This window comes from Carlito syrichta, unplaced genomic scaffold (genome assembly GCF_000164805.1).
Source record: "Carlito syrichta isolate Samal-C Ts95f unplaced genomic scaffold, Tarsius_syrichta-2.0.1 Scaffold307237, whole genome shotgun sequence".
Classification (NCBI taxonomy): Eukaryota; Metazoa; Chordata; class Mammalia; order Primates; family Tarsiidae; genus Carlito; species Carlito syrichta.
In genome coordinates, this window is record NW_007251333.1 from 46,598 (window position 1) to 62,197 (window position 15,600).

At 43.4% G+C, this 15,600-nt stretch overlaps 1 pseudogene; it reads left to right on the forward strand.

The window, feature by feature from the left end:
• Positions 1–10,478: 10,478 nt before the first annotated feature.
• Positions 10,479–14,625, forward strand: LOC103266588 (annotated as a pseudogene).
• The last annotated feature ends 975 nt before the right edge of the window (positions 14,626–15,600 follow it).

The window sequence follows — 15,600 nt, forward strand, 5'->3', positions numbered from 1 at the left end:
TTCAAATGCATAAAGATACCTCCACTGGAAAAAGGAAGATGGTGGCAGAGCCAATTGAACTGTGTGAGTTCCTGTGCGAGTGAGTGAGTATATCGATGAATTTGCATGCGTGTCTGTGAGCAAGTGGGCATGTGAGTGGCTGACTGAGTGGGGACTTGGGAGCAAGTGTCCAGGGCTCTCCTGGTGAAGCAACTGGTGCCACCGCTGCTCTGCTTAGACCCTAACACTTCCTGGGGCATAGAAGTTGAGTACCATTTACTAAAATCAACAAAACCTTTCCCAGGAAACTGCCAGGAGCAATTGCCAGTGCAAGAGTCTGCCCCACCACTGTAGCACCAGGCCAGACACTGGCAACAAGGGCTGCAGAGGAAGCACAGTGAGAGAGTCAGAGGAAGAGTCCCAAAGAAGCATCAGGGAGTGGCTGCCACCCAGCACCTGGACTCACTGCCCCTTCCTTCAGTACCAGGCTAGGCTGCAAGGTCCTGCCACAAGTACCCGAGATCTGGAGACTGTGGTACTCGCTGGGGTGGGAGCTGTCTTTCTTGGCCCTGTGTGTGGCAGGAGCATTTGTGTGTACAGAAACTGAGCAGCTTCCAAAACCTGGACAGAGAAGTGCTCCAGGATGGCCTCCACAGAACAGCAGACCTGCATTTAAGACCAGGAGGTGATCTCTGCATTGTTTTGGGGCTGCTCTCTATAAATCCAGAGAGGATCACCCCCAGCGCACAAGCCCTGGTGGGTAATGGTGGATGCAAAGCCCCAGATGATCCACCTTCCTGCCCTGAGCCAGCTGCTGGGTGATAGATTCATACAACAGATCTGACTGAGAAGGAGGCTGCTTAGTGCCTAGCTGACTCCACCCCTAGCAATGAGTGAAAGAGATTAGGAGGGCAGGGTAGAGTCCAGAGACCCCTTCCCCCTGCCATGAACTGAATGCCGTAGGAGCTGTGATCATGCTGGGAGAGGAAGGAAGAGGAAGAGAGCCCAGAGATGCTGAGTCAAATCACTCTCCCACCTCCCCATGAACATGTACCAGCTATCAATTGCAGGCAGCAGGGTGTTAAGATTCTAACATTTCAAGTTTCAACAGCAAAGAGGGAATCTGCAGTTCACAGAACCCACTATAATAGAGGACTCCCCCCAACCCCAAAGAGATATACTAAAGCTGAGAAATCTCTAGCCATAAGCTTTTTGTGTTTTGGTTTTTTGGGTTTTTTATTTTTCCTTTTTGCTTGCTTGTGTTGTTTGTTTGCTTTGTTTGCTTGTTTGAAGATTGGGTCTCTCTTTTCTTTCCTTCTCCTTTTTGCTCTCTTTGTTCATTGTTTTTCTTTTACTTTCTTTTTTCCCTTTTTTCTCTCCTTCTTCTCTCTATTTTCAGTCTTATACTTTATCTTGGACTCAGGGGCTACACATGCATACCCATTGTAAGGTATATTGTGTGGAGATGGAGAGCAAGTCCAAGGTGACCCATTCACCAGATAACAAGCATTATGACCTGTCAGTAGGTTACGAATCCTTGAGGCCCCTCCCTCACCCCTTAGTAAGTGTTCAAAATTGTAAAGAGATAGCACAACACCCCACCCCCAGCCCTATTTCATAACTGAACAAAGCCGGAGGGAAGGACAGAAGGTAGAGCAAATATCAGAAGTGATTGCTTCTCCATTTCCCACTGAGTAATAGAATTAATGAGAAATATAAGGTAACTGCTACAAATGAAGAAAACCCAGCAAAAAAATCACTGGTAACCCCCAGAGTCACAACAAAGAGACAATGGCTGAAAGAACAGTGACTGGAGCACAAACAATGGCTGTCCCCGAGAATGAGAGTACCCAGAAGGTATATTCAGAGATCAGAGAGTTGATTAATAAAATGAATAAAAAACCAAGAAATGCACAGGCTAAAACTAAATGAAATTGCAGCAGAATTGGACAGATTCAAGAAAGTGTATTTAGAAATAATGGAAATAAAAAATTCCATCCAAGAAATAAATAATAAACTGACAAGCACAGGAAGCTGAATTGACCGAGTAGAAGAAAGAATCTCAGAGCTAAAATATCAAAATATGGAATTAACCCACGCTATTAAAAAATACAGAAAAAAAACTTAAGAAGAAAGAAGAAATTCTCCAAAGGATGTGTGATTTTATCAAGAAACCAAACCTACTGATCATTATATCTGAAGTAAAAGAGAAATAGAAAACACCTTGGTAAACATTGCATGAAGTCATTCAAGAAAAATTTCATCTGGCCAAAGACATGACTATGCAAGCACAAGAGATTCAGAGAACCTCTGCAAAACATCTTGTGAGAAGACCAACTCCTAGATACAAAGTGATTCACCTTCATAAAGTAGGTATAAAAGAAAAAATCCTAAAGACAATAAAGGAAAACGGTCAGATTACCTACTGAGAAAGACCAATCAGAATCACTCCAGACTTATCCAGAAACAGTACAGGGCAAAAGGGATTGAACCTCAGTCTTTATTGTTCTCAGAGATAAACAATTTCACCCAAGAATTTCCTACCCAGTCAAGCTAACCTTCATCAGAAATGGAGAATTAAAATCCTTCCCAGACATCTAATCATTAAGAGAATATGCTGCCTCCAGACCAGCTCTACAGAAGATGCTTTAAAAAGTGCTATGCATAGGGAAAAAAAGAAATCAAAGAAAGACCATATACTTCACAAACAAACATAGAACCAACAGAGCATACAGCACACAGCACAACTGCAATGAATGCACATATATTATGCAAAAGTTAAAAGACAGCAAAACAGCCTTATAAGAGTCTTATGACAGGGACAAATTCTCATATTTTAATAATAAGCCTGAACGTGAATGGACTAAATCCACCACTGAAAAGACATAGAATGGCAAACTGGATAAAAGAACAGACCCAACAATATCCAGGAAACATATCTCATGACAAAGGATACCCACAGCCTTAAAGTTAGAGGATGGAGATTAAACTTTCAGGCAAAATGGAAAAAAGGCAGAAGTTGTGATTTTAATATCAGACAAAATAGTCTGCAAGTTATCAAAAATTTTAAAAGATACAGAAGGATCTGTAGTAGTGGTAAAAGGCTCAATCCATCAACAAGAAATATAGAAATATCCATCCTAAACATATATGAACTCAACACAGGAGCATCAGGATTTATAAAGCAATTACTAAGTAAACTAAAAAAAAGTACATTGATTCTAGCACTATCATAAGTGGAGACTTAAATATCCCACTAAAAACCCAAGATAGATCATCAAGTAAAAAAAAAAAATCAATAAGGAGATCTAGAACCTCAACTTGATGCTTGACCAAACGGACTTAAAAGATACCTACAAAACACTCTACCCAACAACCACAAAATATACATTCTACTCATCAGCACATGAAACATACTCCAAGACTGACCATATCCTCGGGCACCAAAAAAATTCACAAGATCAAATATTGCCATGCACCTTTTCAGAAAATAGTGGAATAAAATAAATATCTCCACCAACAAGATCTCCCCAAAACACAAAGACATGGACACTAAACAGCATGATGCTGAACAACTCCTGAGTCAACATAGATATCAAAACAGATATTAAAAAATTCTTTGAAGTAAATGAAAACAGACACACCAAAACCTCTGGGATGCCATGAAAACAGTACTAAGAGGGGAACTTATATTTCTACAATCACACATCAAGAAAAAAAGAGAGACCACAAGTTAGTAACCTAACAAATTACCTAAGGGAGCTGGAAAGGCAACATCACCAAAACCCCAACTTCAGCAGAAGAATCCAAGTTACCAAAGTAGAAGCCCAAATGCATGACATAGAAGACAAAATATTATAGAAAAAAATCAACAAAAAGATAAACAAGATTGCTGGTCCCCTAGCCAGAATGACCAAGAAAAAGAGAGAAAAGGCCTAAATAAACACAATCAGAAATGCAAAAGATAGAATCACAACTGATCCCAAAGAAATAAAAAGGATTATCAGAAATCACTATGCACACCTGTATGGAAACAAACTCAAAACCTAAATGAAATGGAGGAATTTCTGACATCACACAACATCCCAAGGTTGAAACAAGAAGAAATTGATACCCTAAATAAACCAATAATAATCCAGGAAATTGACATAGTCCTAAGAAAACTACCTACAAACAAAGCCCTAGGCCAGATGGCTTTCTGGTGAAATTCTACAAAAAATACAAGGAGGAGCAGATACCAATTCTGTTGAAAGTACTCCAGGCAATTGAGAAAGACGGAACTCTCCCAGAACTCACTTTATGAAGGCTACATTGATACCCAAACCAGGTAAAGAAAAGAAAGACAACCATAGGCCAATATCTCTGATGAACATAGATGCAAAAATTCTCAACAAGATTCTAGCAGATTGGATCCAACATCACATCTCAAGAACCATCCACCATGACAAAGCAGGCCTCAAGACTATACAAGTAATTCAATACATCAACAGACCATACATGTAATTCAATACATACATGAAATTCAATACATCAACAGATATAAAATCAAGAAACACACGATTATATCATTAAACACAGAAAAAGTTTTCAACAAAATCCAGCATCCCTTCTTGATAAAAACCCTTGAACCCCTAGGCATAGAGGGAACATACTTCCAAATGGTAAGCATCATCTATGATAAACCCACAGACAACATATTACTAAATGAACAGAAACTGGAAGCATTTCCCCTGAAAACTGGAACAAGACAAGGCTGTCCACTCTCATCCCTCCCGTGCAACATAATGTTGGAAGTCCTAGCCAGAGCAATTAGACAAGAGAAAGAAATGTGGGGTATCCAAATAGGAAAAGAGGAAGCTAAGTTACTCCTCTTTGCTAACAAGTATCCTATATCTTGAAACCCCAAGAGAATCTGTCAAACTCCTCCTTGCAATGATAAGGAGCTTTGGCAAAGTCTCAGGGTACAAAATCAACGTGCAAAAGACAGTTGCATTTGAATACACCAACAACAAACAGGCAGAGAACCAAATAAAAAACATAATCCTATTAACAATTGGCACACACAAAAATGAAATACCTTGGCATCTTCCTACCAGAGAAGTGAAAAACCTTTCCAACAAAAACTACAAAACACTGCTCAAAGAAAACAAAGATGACACAATCAAATGGAAAATATTCCATGCTCATGGATTGAAAGAATCAACATTGTTAAGATGTCAATCCTACCAAAGGCAATCTATAGATTCAATGCAATATCCATTAGACTACCAACACCATAATTCTCAGACCGGGAAATGACAATACAGAAATTCATATGGATACATAAACAGCCACGAATAGCCAAAACAATTCTCAGCAAAGGAAACGAAATGAGAGGTATCACACTTCTAGACTTGAAACTCTATTATAAAGCTACAATAATCAAAATAGCCTGGTATTGGTACAAGAACAGGCATATAAACCAAGGGAACAGGGTAGAGATTCTAGAAGCAAAAACCTCAATTTCTCAACTAACTCATCTTCAACAAAGCCTCCACCAACAACCACAGGGGAGAGGAGAATCTATTCAGTAAATAGTGCTGGGGAAACTGGCTGACCACTTGCAGAAGAATAAACCAGGACCCCAACCTATCACCATACACAAAAATCAACTCTAAATAGATCAAATACCTAAATGTAAACCTCAAACTATAAGAATCTTAGAAAACACAGGAGACACCATTACAGGAATTGGAATAGGCAACCAATTCCTGATCAAAATCCCAAACCATAAGAGATAAGCTACACAAGTAGGACCTCATCAAACTGAAAAGCTTCTGCAAAGCAAAAGAAACCATTAAAAGAGTGAGGAGACAGTCCACAGAATGGAAAAATATATTTGCCAGCAGTATATCTGACAAAGGCCTAACATCCAGGATCTGCAAGGAACTCAAACATGCCAAAAGGAAAAAAATAAACAGCCCTATTAAAAAGTGGGCAGAAGATATGAATAGGCACTTCTCAAAACAAGACATTTGAGTAGCCAACAGATACATGACAAAATGCTCAGCCTCACTAATCATCAAAGAAATGCAAATCAAGCTGGGCTTGGTGGCTCAGCCTGTAATCCCGCGCTTTCGAGACCCGTAATCCTGAGGGGAGTAAATTGCCTGAGCCCGCGGGTTCGAGATCTACCTGGGCAACTTGGCGAGACCTCATCTCCACAATAAATCAAAAATTAGCCAGGCGTGGTAGTACGCGCCTGTAGTTCTAGCTACTTGGAAGGCTGAGGCGGAAGGATCACCGGAGCCCAGCAGGTCAAGGCTGTGGCAGCAGGGAGCGGCCACTGCACTCCAGTCTGGGTGACAGAGTGAGACTCCAACTCAAAAAAAGAGAAAAAGAAATGCAAATCAAAACCACACTGAGATACCACTTAACTCCAGTCAGGATGGCCATCACTAATATTTCAAAACACAACAGATGCAGGACAGGAAGTGGAGTAAAGTAACACTGCTACGCTGTTGGTGGGAGTGTAAACTAGTACAACCTCTGTGGAAAACAGTGTGATAATTTCTAAAAAATCTAAAAATGGACTTTCCATATAACCCAGCAATCTCCCTTCTGGGAATGTACCCAGAGGAACTCAAATCATTCTACAGAAAAGATATCTGTGTATGTATGTTTGTTGCGGCACTATTCACAATAGTGAAAGCATGAAACTAACCATGCTGCCCACCAAAAGTGAACTGGATTTGAAAAATGTGGTACATATACACGATGAAATATTATGCAGTCACAAAGAAGGACAAAGTTATGGACTTTGCAGCAACTTGAATGAATTTAGAATCTATTATACTCAGTGATCTATCACAAAAACAGAGAACTGAGTACCACATGTTCTCACTCATAAGTGCACCCTGAACATTCATCATAAAATGAAAGGGATTGGCAATGTCAGGTCACTGCCAGGGAGTGGGGGGCACATAACATTAATAAGTTTACCTGATCCCAAACCAGGCAAAGTGAGGACCAATGGGAGGCCCAAACTTCACCTGTATATTGACCACCGAATTGTACCCCACATCTTTAAAATATTTTTTAAATGGTGCTTCCAGTTTATAACTGAATGAAACTGCTCTTTCAGTGCAAAACTACAAATTATTTTTGTGATGGATGTTTTTAAATCTTCTTGGTTTCTTCAACTTCCCAAGTAAATTACTCAGTTTTTTTAGTAGCATGTTAATATTATGTCTCCAATAGAAAATCCTGCAGATTAAAGACCTCTATGGGGCAGGACAGGCAAGGGTCAGGCTCTGGAGGTCCCTCTTCAGCCTGTTCACCCGAAATGAGAAACTAAAGCAAAAATCTGAATCAATCGAGGCTTACTGAACCAGAGTTTGTGTGTGTACACAGGGAAAAAGCTACATCATCGTGGCTTTTACTTTCTGAAGAGATTTTTAGGAAACTCAGGATTTACATATTTCTTTAAAGGAGAGAAGGCAAGTAAGAGTGGGGCCAGGCTCGGTGGCTCAGCCTGTAATCCCGCGCCTTTGGGAGGCTGAGGTGAGTGGATTGCCTGAGCCCGCGGGTTCAAGACCCGCCTGGGGAGCGAGACCTCATCTCTACAATAAATCAAAAAATCAGCCAGGCGTGGTAGCGCGTGCCTGTAGTTCCAGCTACTTGGAAGGCTGAGGCGGAAGGATCGCCGGAGCCCAGCAGGTCGAGGCTGCGGTGCGGTGGCCGGGAGCGGCCACTGCACTCCAGTCTGGGCGACAGAGTGAGACTCCAACTCAAAAAAAAAGAGTGGGGCGGGCAGTAAAACAAGTGGTTCCATTTTTGAAAGACTTTAATTAGCACCCAGTAGATCTGTATTATACTTAAGGTAAGTGAACATATAAAAGAAAAGAGAGGAAAGGAGCAATCAATTATGTAGATGTCTCAGGGCAAGTGAAGAAATAATTGATCTCATCCTGTTCTTGTTCTGTACCTGGAAAGATAAGCTTGTAATTGACATTTTCTGTTAGAATTGAATAGACTTTCGTTTTAGGAGTTAGACTTGGATTGAGACCTAAAGTTACAGTGACATGCTCTTGTTTTACAAAAAGACACAACTTGAAAGGTCTTGAGGCCAGCAAAGGAGTTACTTGTGAACAGTTTGGGAGGGCAGTCATCCTGAAATGCACAAGGCCTTTTGACTTTCTTTTAGGGGCCTGGCTAACAGACAGTATTTTGACACAAGGTTGTGAACTAACAGCTATTCATTTGGGAAAAGGATGGCAATGTTGCGTGACTTAACTTTCCCTTTGGCACAATGAATTTGGGAGTTCTGGGTTTTTTGGAGTTTTTTTCTTTACAGGTTTTATGATATATGCAAGGCCCTTCTCAATGCTCTCTGGAGGAAACCTGCAATTCCATCAACTCCGAGGACAGACCAGGATACAGCACAGACTTGGAGTGATTTTAACCATTACAATCGGTGCGGTAGATACTATAAGAAAGATGCCAGCAGCCTGGACGTGAGGAAGAGGCAACAGAAACTGCAACTGCAGGCACTGAGCACATGTGCAGATGAACAATGCAAGCTTACAGCTCACTGGCAGCAGGGTGATAGCTCAGAAAAGCCTCAGCTAGGCTGAAGACTCTCCGGAGCCCAGCAGGTCAAGCTGGGGTGGCTGTGAGCAGAGTGAGACTCAAACTCAAAAAAATTAAAATGTAAAAAAGTCTCAGCTAGGCTTCTGGCTCCTGCTGGAATATTATCCAGAAGAATTTTATCTGCCCCGGTGAAACCTCCCTCTTATCTACTGTCAGAAAGTTGACAAGGAACTACACAGTGCAGAGTATGGGAAAGAATGCTTCAAGTAGGAGAGACAACCCCTAGGAGCCTTGTGTTTCATGTAGACACCAAGTGACCATGACGTGTGAAGAAGCAAGTGGCCTCAAGTGAGGTGGCAGTGAGGCAGTAAGTCTCTGTCCTAATATGAACACATCTCTAGGTTAATGAAAACAATTTCCCATCTTCACTTCTGCTGCTGAGACATGAACTAAGGGAAGGCCTTTTCCAAGATTGCTCAAACCCTGTATTTCCTGCTCTACTCTTTTTCTTTCCTATGTCCTTGACAATTAGAGGCTAATGTATTCTGAAGACATGAGTAGTTGTCTTCTGAAAGAAGAGTATAGTAAAGCAAGGAGAATATGAGCTTTGGGAACTGACCGTCCAGGCTAGTTTCTTGAACCTTCCACTTGCTGTGTGAGTTTGGGCTAGTATTTTACTGTCTTATAAACAATCTGATTCCTTCAAGTTGGTATTTTGTATTGTATGTTTAGTCTTCTTCATTGGCAGTGTTGTTCCAGATTACATACTCCACTGTTATCAACATTGGGACTCTGTAGGTAATTCCAAAAAAATCTTTGTTGTTGGGAGAGCCATTGTGCAAATGCAGAGTATTTTGACTTTTAAAAAAGAATGGCATACCAGTAGCAAAAGCAAAAATGACAAGAGTCAAAAATTCAGATGTTTCCACTTCACTCTACCTCTAATTTTTATTTCATATGACAATCAAATATTATTAGGATTAGCCTTTTACAGAATTGGAGATCTACATCCCACGTAAACCGAACCCTGGAGCAAGTTGCCTGGTTCAAGTAAACTCTTCTACTTCCTAGCTTTGTGACATCGAGTGCATTGCTTGCCCTAAGTTTCACTGTCCTCATATGTGCAAGCATCATAACAATAGTACTACCCTGTAGATTTTGGTGGGTTTTAAATGAAATAACACAAGTAAATGATTTAGCCCAATCTCTAGCTCCCTAGTAAGTTCTAAATGAATGTTAGCTACTGCTATTAAAAGGAGCATGGAATGAGTGGTAAGAGTTTGTGAAAAATGTTCACCCAAACCCAAGATTTTTGTAATAAGTTATTCAGGGTCAGTGCAGTGCATAAATCAGAAAGACTTTGAGAATAATAAGGAAAGGGGAAACATCCACTTAAATACATCATATGCAACTATGCAAACACGCATTTATCTCTCCACTTTCACTCAAATAACACTTTTTAAAAGGTAAAAACCCACAAAGATAGAATGAGAGAGGATAACAGCAGATGAGCTATAACGAAGTGTTGAAGGATGGAAAGCACGTGGACAGATGCTAGTGATATCGCAGAGTAAAGAAAACTAAACTCTGCTTCCTGGAAAAGCCAGAAAGCAGCAAGTCAAGTCACACCCGGTAAAGATCTGAAAATGAAAAGCATCTAAATCAACACACACACATCAGTAGCACTGCTGTACACCAATAACAAAGCTGAGAATCAAATTCAGAACTCAATTCCATTTACAATAGTAGCCAAAAAGCTGAAATACCTAGGAGTATATTTACCCAAGGAGGTGAATGATCTCTACAAGGAGAACCACAAAACACTGATGAAAGAAATTGTAGAGACCACGAACAAAGGCATTAACATCCCATGCTTATGGAAGAATCAACGTTGTAAAAATGATCGTATTGGGGCTGTGGCCGCAGGGATGGTTCTGGAGTGTGGACGTCGGAGGCTGGCCAGTTGCAGGACTGAAGTGAACAGAGAGCCGGGTGGCCAGGTCAAACCGCGTGGGGTGGGAGAATCCGACGGCGGGAAGAGGCGGCGAGGAAGGGGTTGGGGGGCGGCGGGGGAGGGGCGAGGGGGGCGGGAGATGGGGAGCGGCAGGCTCCCTACTGGCCCAGGACTGGCAGGGGGTCACGGAGGAGCACGGGCAGCTGTTCTGGTCCAATTCTGCGCTATAACACGCCCTAGGCTCCCATAGCCTCTGGGTCCCCGCACCCGCCCTAGGGCTGGGGTCTCGCAACCTTATGTGGACCTTAAAGTGCCTTGTGGTCTCTAGAAGCGCTTGACAGCTCTAAAGGGGCTTTGTATTGCAAACCCATACCAAGCGCTTTGGAGACCTGGAAGCGCTTTGGCGTCTCCGAAGCAGCGTTGTGCAAACCGTAGCACGTTGTGGGCTTGAAAACCAAACCGAGGCTTTCAGTAAACTTTGGATCATTTTTTTACTTCTCTGAAGCACTTTGGAAGCGCTCTGGCAGCCCTGAAACCTGAGAACCGTGATGGCAGAGGAGAGAAAAGGGAAAGGTGTCTATGGCGTCTGGGAGCGGTGGAAGGGCGTCCCAGCAAACGCAGCAGCCTCCAGGAGCCCAGACTCTGGCCCCTCGGGCCTGCCAGCTCACGGCGCTGCCTCGCATTCCGGAAGACCCCACAGCCCCAACGCCAGAAAACCCAGGAGGACGAGGTGGCCTGCCCGCCATGGTTATCCTGGGGCTCATCCCACCGCAAAAATTCCCCCTCGTCTTTCTCCTCCGCCTGCCCCTCCCCTCGTCCAGGTGTGGCCCGGCAGCCTCCAAAGGTTGCCTGGCTCAGTACTCAGGGATTCCTTTGGCAGGGAGATCCCCTGTGCACCTCGCCCATCCCGCTCTAGGAGAAATGGCCTCTCTAGAGGAGGAAGCCTGCAGCCTTAAAGTTGATTCCAAAAAGAATTACTGTGTAAGGAGGTAGTCCCAAATCTGAGAGGGCATCCGTGTAATGTTCACCTTTTCCAAAGAAATCACCCGGAGCATCATGGATGGCGGCTGGTTTGTGATAAAAGAATCCACACATTGGGATGGTATAGCAAACAGTTTCATAATCAAGCAAGTTAATTATTCAAATTCCAATGCAGCTGAGGTCTCCAACCCCAGCACCCCCTCTCCCCCACCTCCTAGCCCCACAGACTAATACCAGCCTGTGGCCTGTTAGGAGCCAGCTGTCCAGCAGAAGGTGAGCGGTATTTACAGCCTCTCCCCATGGCTTGCATTACCACCTGAGCCCCGCATTCAGTCAGATTGGGGGTGGCATCAGATTCTCATAGGAGCATGAACCCTATTGTGAACCAAGCATTCAAGGGATCTAGGTTGCAAACTCCTTATGAGAATCGAATGCCTAATGATCTCAGGTGGAGCTGAGGCGGTGATGCTAGCGCTGGGGAATGACTGCATGGACAGATGAACATGAGCAGTGAGGTTTGGCTGCACAGAGGCCACCATAAATCAATCGCTTGCAGACTCATATCCAAACCCTCTCAGTGAGTGGAAGTGAGTGGACATACTTCAGTTGTACAGCTGCATCTGTTGGCAGGCTTTAAGTCAGACTCTCACACTTATTTTAGTCCATGCGTGGCCCACCCATTATTTTATTCACCAATTTCGTTCATGCCTTTGTTTTGTTTAATGGTGAGTTGTATAATTATGCCATTATATATTACAATGTAATATTAATAGAAAGAAAGTGCACAATAAATGTTAGACGCTTGAATCATCCTGAAACCATCCCCCACCTGCTGGTCTCTGGAAAAATTGTCTCCCATGAAACAGGTCCCTGATGCCAAAAAGGTTGGGAACTGCTGCTATGCAGTGTTTACAAACACATTGATTAAGAACGCCACCCACATTGTCTTTAGGCTGCTTGGTTACCTGCATCCCATGCCTGGTGTTAATCCCATAATTGTTACAGAGAATATGCATATCCTGCAGAGCCCAGTCTTGGCCAGGAACTGCTCTCTGGGGGAGGGGCAGAGAGAAGCCAGATATGGGGGAAAGCAGCAATGTCCAGACAATTACCTCATATCTCATAATAACTCCATGAACTCTGAATTTGCAGCTGAAGCTGAGGGTCAGAATGATATAATCAAGGAACCAAACAAGGTCAGAAAAGGAAGAGGGATAGACTTCCAGACCAAGACTCCACTATCCAGGACATCCTTGGGAAATCGATGCCAGTAAAGAAGGGAGAGGCATGCTACGAGGACAAAAGCAAGCACAGGAGAGCGTCCCAGGCATGGAGAAGGATCGACCAGCCAGGAGTGTCTAGTCACTGCTCCTTACAAAGAGCAGCAGCCCCAGAGGTCAGAGTGGAGAAGAGAAAGGCTGTCCCAGAGAAGAGTGGCTTCTGTCACAGGAAAGTGATTATAAACCCTCCAGAGAAACCCAGCAAGGCCACTTGGGAACCGAAGGACAGTCACTGACAAATACTCTCCATCTCTCAAGTTTTTGGCTGACTCTCATTTAGAAATCCAAAAACATAAAGACGGGGAGATGGTGATAGAGCACCCCTCTTCAGGAAGTGACTGGTCTGATGTGGATGAGATCTCCACAGTCAGATTCTTTCAGAAGATGCCTGTCTCGCTGAAGCTCTCAGGAGTTCCAGAGCCTTCTTCCTTCCCCCACGAAGTCATTTACCAGGTTCATTTGTTTTTTGTTTTTTTAATTTTTTTATTTTAAAGACGTAGGATACAATTCAGGGTTAGGTATACAAATGTTCATGATGCAGGTATCCTTGTTGATGAAGTGTGCCCCCCCCGAAAGTTTCCTATTACTGCCAATCCCTTTCTTATAGTATTATGATAACTGTTCAAGGTTCACTTATGAGTGAGAACATGTGATACTCAGTTCTTTGTGTCTGTGATACATCACTCAGTATTATTGACTCTAAGTTTCCGGCCTCATTTGTACAGTAGTCCCTGGTATGACTATGCCAGCTACTGGACCAGCAGCCCCAAGCCCTCAGGTTACCCCTCTGTGGGCAACAGTAACAACACAGCACAGTCTGGGAGGAGCAGTCAGACTTCCTGAGTGATTATGCCCCCAAATCTGCAGTGAGCTCCCAAAAGACTTCCAGAGACTTGGAGGCCACAGAGGAAGGCAGATCCCAGAATTCTCATTCATTTTGCTTCTTCATAAGCTCAGAAGAAAAAGAGGTGGAGGAGAAAAGAATATCACAAAAGTAGACACCTCCACGTCCCTTGAAGAACACTCATGTAGCTTCCTGCCCAGGAACTACTGGGAGCCAAGCCCAGAAGAGGGCTTCATTGGCACCCATTGTCATCTGGACATGCTCTATTCAAGTTGTCTGTCAAAGGGACCTTCACTAGGTTCCAAAAAATGCACAGCAGCTCCTTCCCTAAGGAATTTCAGGGCTCCATCTCTGACTTCTGTGATCCTCGGACACTGATGAATTGCCATTGGAAGGAGCTGTTGGACAAGGTCTGGTTTGGCTGTCACCCTAATTTTGCATGTTATGACAATGAAAGTCAAGAAAGAAATATTTTGCAAGCCTTAAGGCACCCCAAACCTATGGCATTTGGGGAAATAGGCTTGGATTGCTTTTATAAGTGTACCACGTCTGTCCCAGAACAGCACAAGGTATTTAAGAGACAGCTGCAGCTCGCTGCATCTCTAAAGAAGCCATTGGTGATCCACTGCCAAGAAGCTGACAAAGATCTGCCAGATATCATGAAAAAATGTGTGCCCTCTGACTACGAGATCCATAGGCATTGCTTCACTGGCAGCTGCCCGGTCATCGAGCTCCTGCTGAAATACTTCCCCAACATGTCTGTGGGCGCACAACTGTCCTGACATAACTCCTCAGTCTGGAAGGCCTGACTGGCTCTGAAACAGACCCTACTGGAGAGAATCATCATGGAAACTGATGCTCCCCACTTCCTCCCTCGCCAGGTTCCCAAAAGTCTTTGCCAGTAACCCACCCAGGCCTGGCCTTGCATACAGAGAGATTTCCAGGGTCAAGACCAACCGCTCTCCTGCACTTTGGCCACCTGGCGTGAGAACACCAGTCACCTCTGCAATCTTTAAGCAGAGTGTGCACAATCCATAGACGCCTGGAAAAGGGCGACCAACGGCCTGACATAACACAGGCTGGGTTCAAACTCTGCCAGTGTTCCAGGTCAAGGATGTGTTTGAAGAGCCCACTGGAACAGAGAAAACAGGACAGGGTGTTTCCTCGAAACTTCACCATAAGGCTTCAGCTTCTGGTTGGTGGGTAGGGGAGTAGGTATGGATTAGGAGTTAGGAGAAATGCCCCTAATAGCAACAGAGTTTTGCCTCCCAGCCAAAAAAAAAAATGCTCCAGGGTAGGCAATGAGGAATAAAGGGCGCAATATAAGGGTACAACAAGTTAACTGATCCAAATCCTGTTCTCGAGCCTTTGTTTTTGAGGAGTCTGTGAATAAAGTCACCCTCCTACACATGTAAGAAAATAAAGTATATTTCCCAAAGTAATCTACAGACTTTAATCTACAGACTTTTTTTCCAAGAGATGTGAGACACAAATGAGGATTAACTACCTAAGTAGGCTGCATGCAGGTGAAGTTTGGGCCTCTAACTGGTCTTTACTGCCCCTGGTAGCAGACCAGGTACCCTTTGTGTTGTCACATGTCCCCCCTTCTCTCCCTCCCTTTCCTATCATTGTCCAGCAACTGCCAATCCCTCCCTTTTGCTAATGTGACTCATGTTCAGGGCTCACTTATAAGTGAGAACGAGTGGTATTCAATTCTTTGTTTCTGTGATAGTTCGCTTGGTATGATGGTCTCCAGCTCCACCCAATTTGCTGTGAAGTCCATGATTTTTTCTCTTTATGCCTGTGTAATACTCCATCGTGTATATGTACCATGTTTCCTTTATGCAGCCCTCTTTCAATAGGTGGTAGGGTTGGTTCCATGTTTTTCTATTGTGAATAGTGCAGCAATAAGCATACATGTGCAGGTGTCTTTTTTGTAGAACAATTTTGTGTTCCCCCAGGTATATTCCCGGGAAGAGGACTTGCTGGAT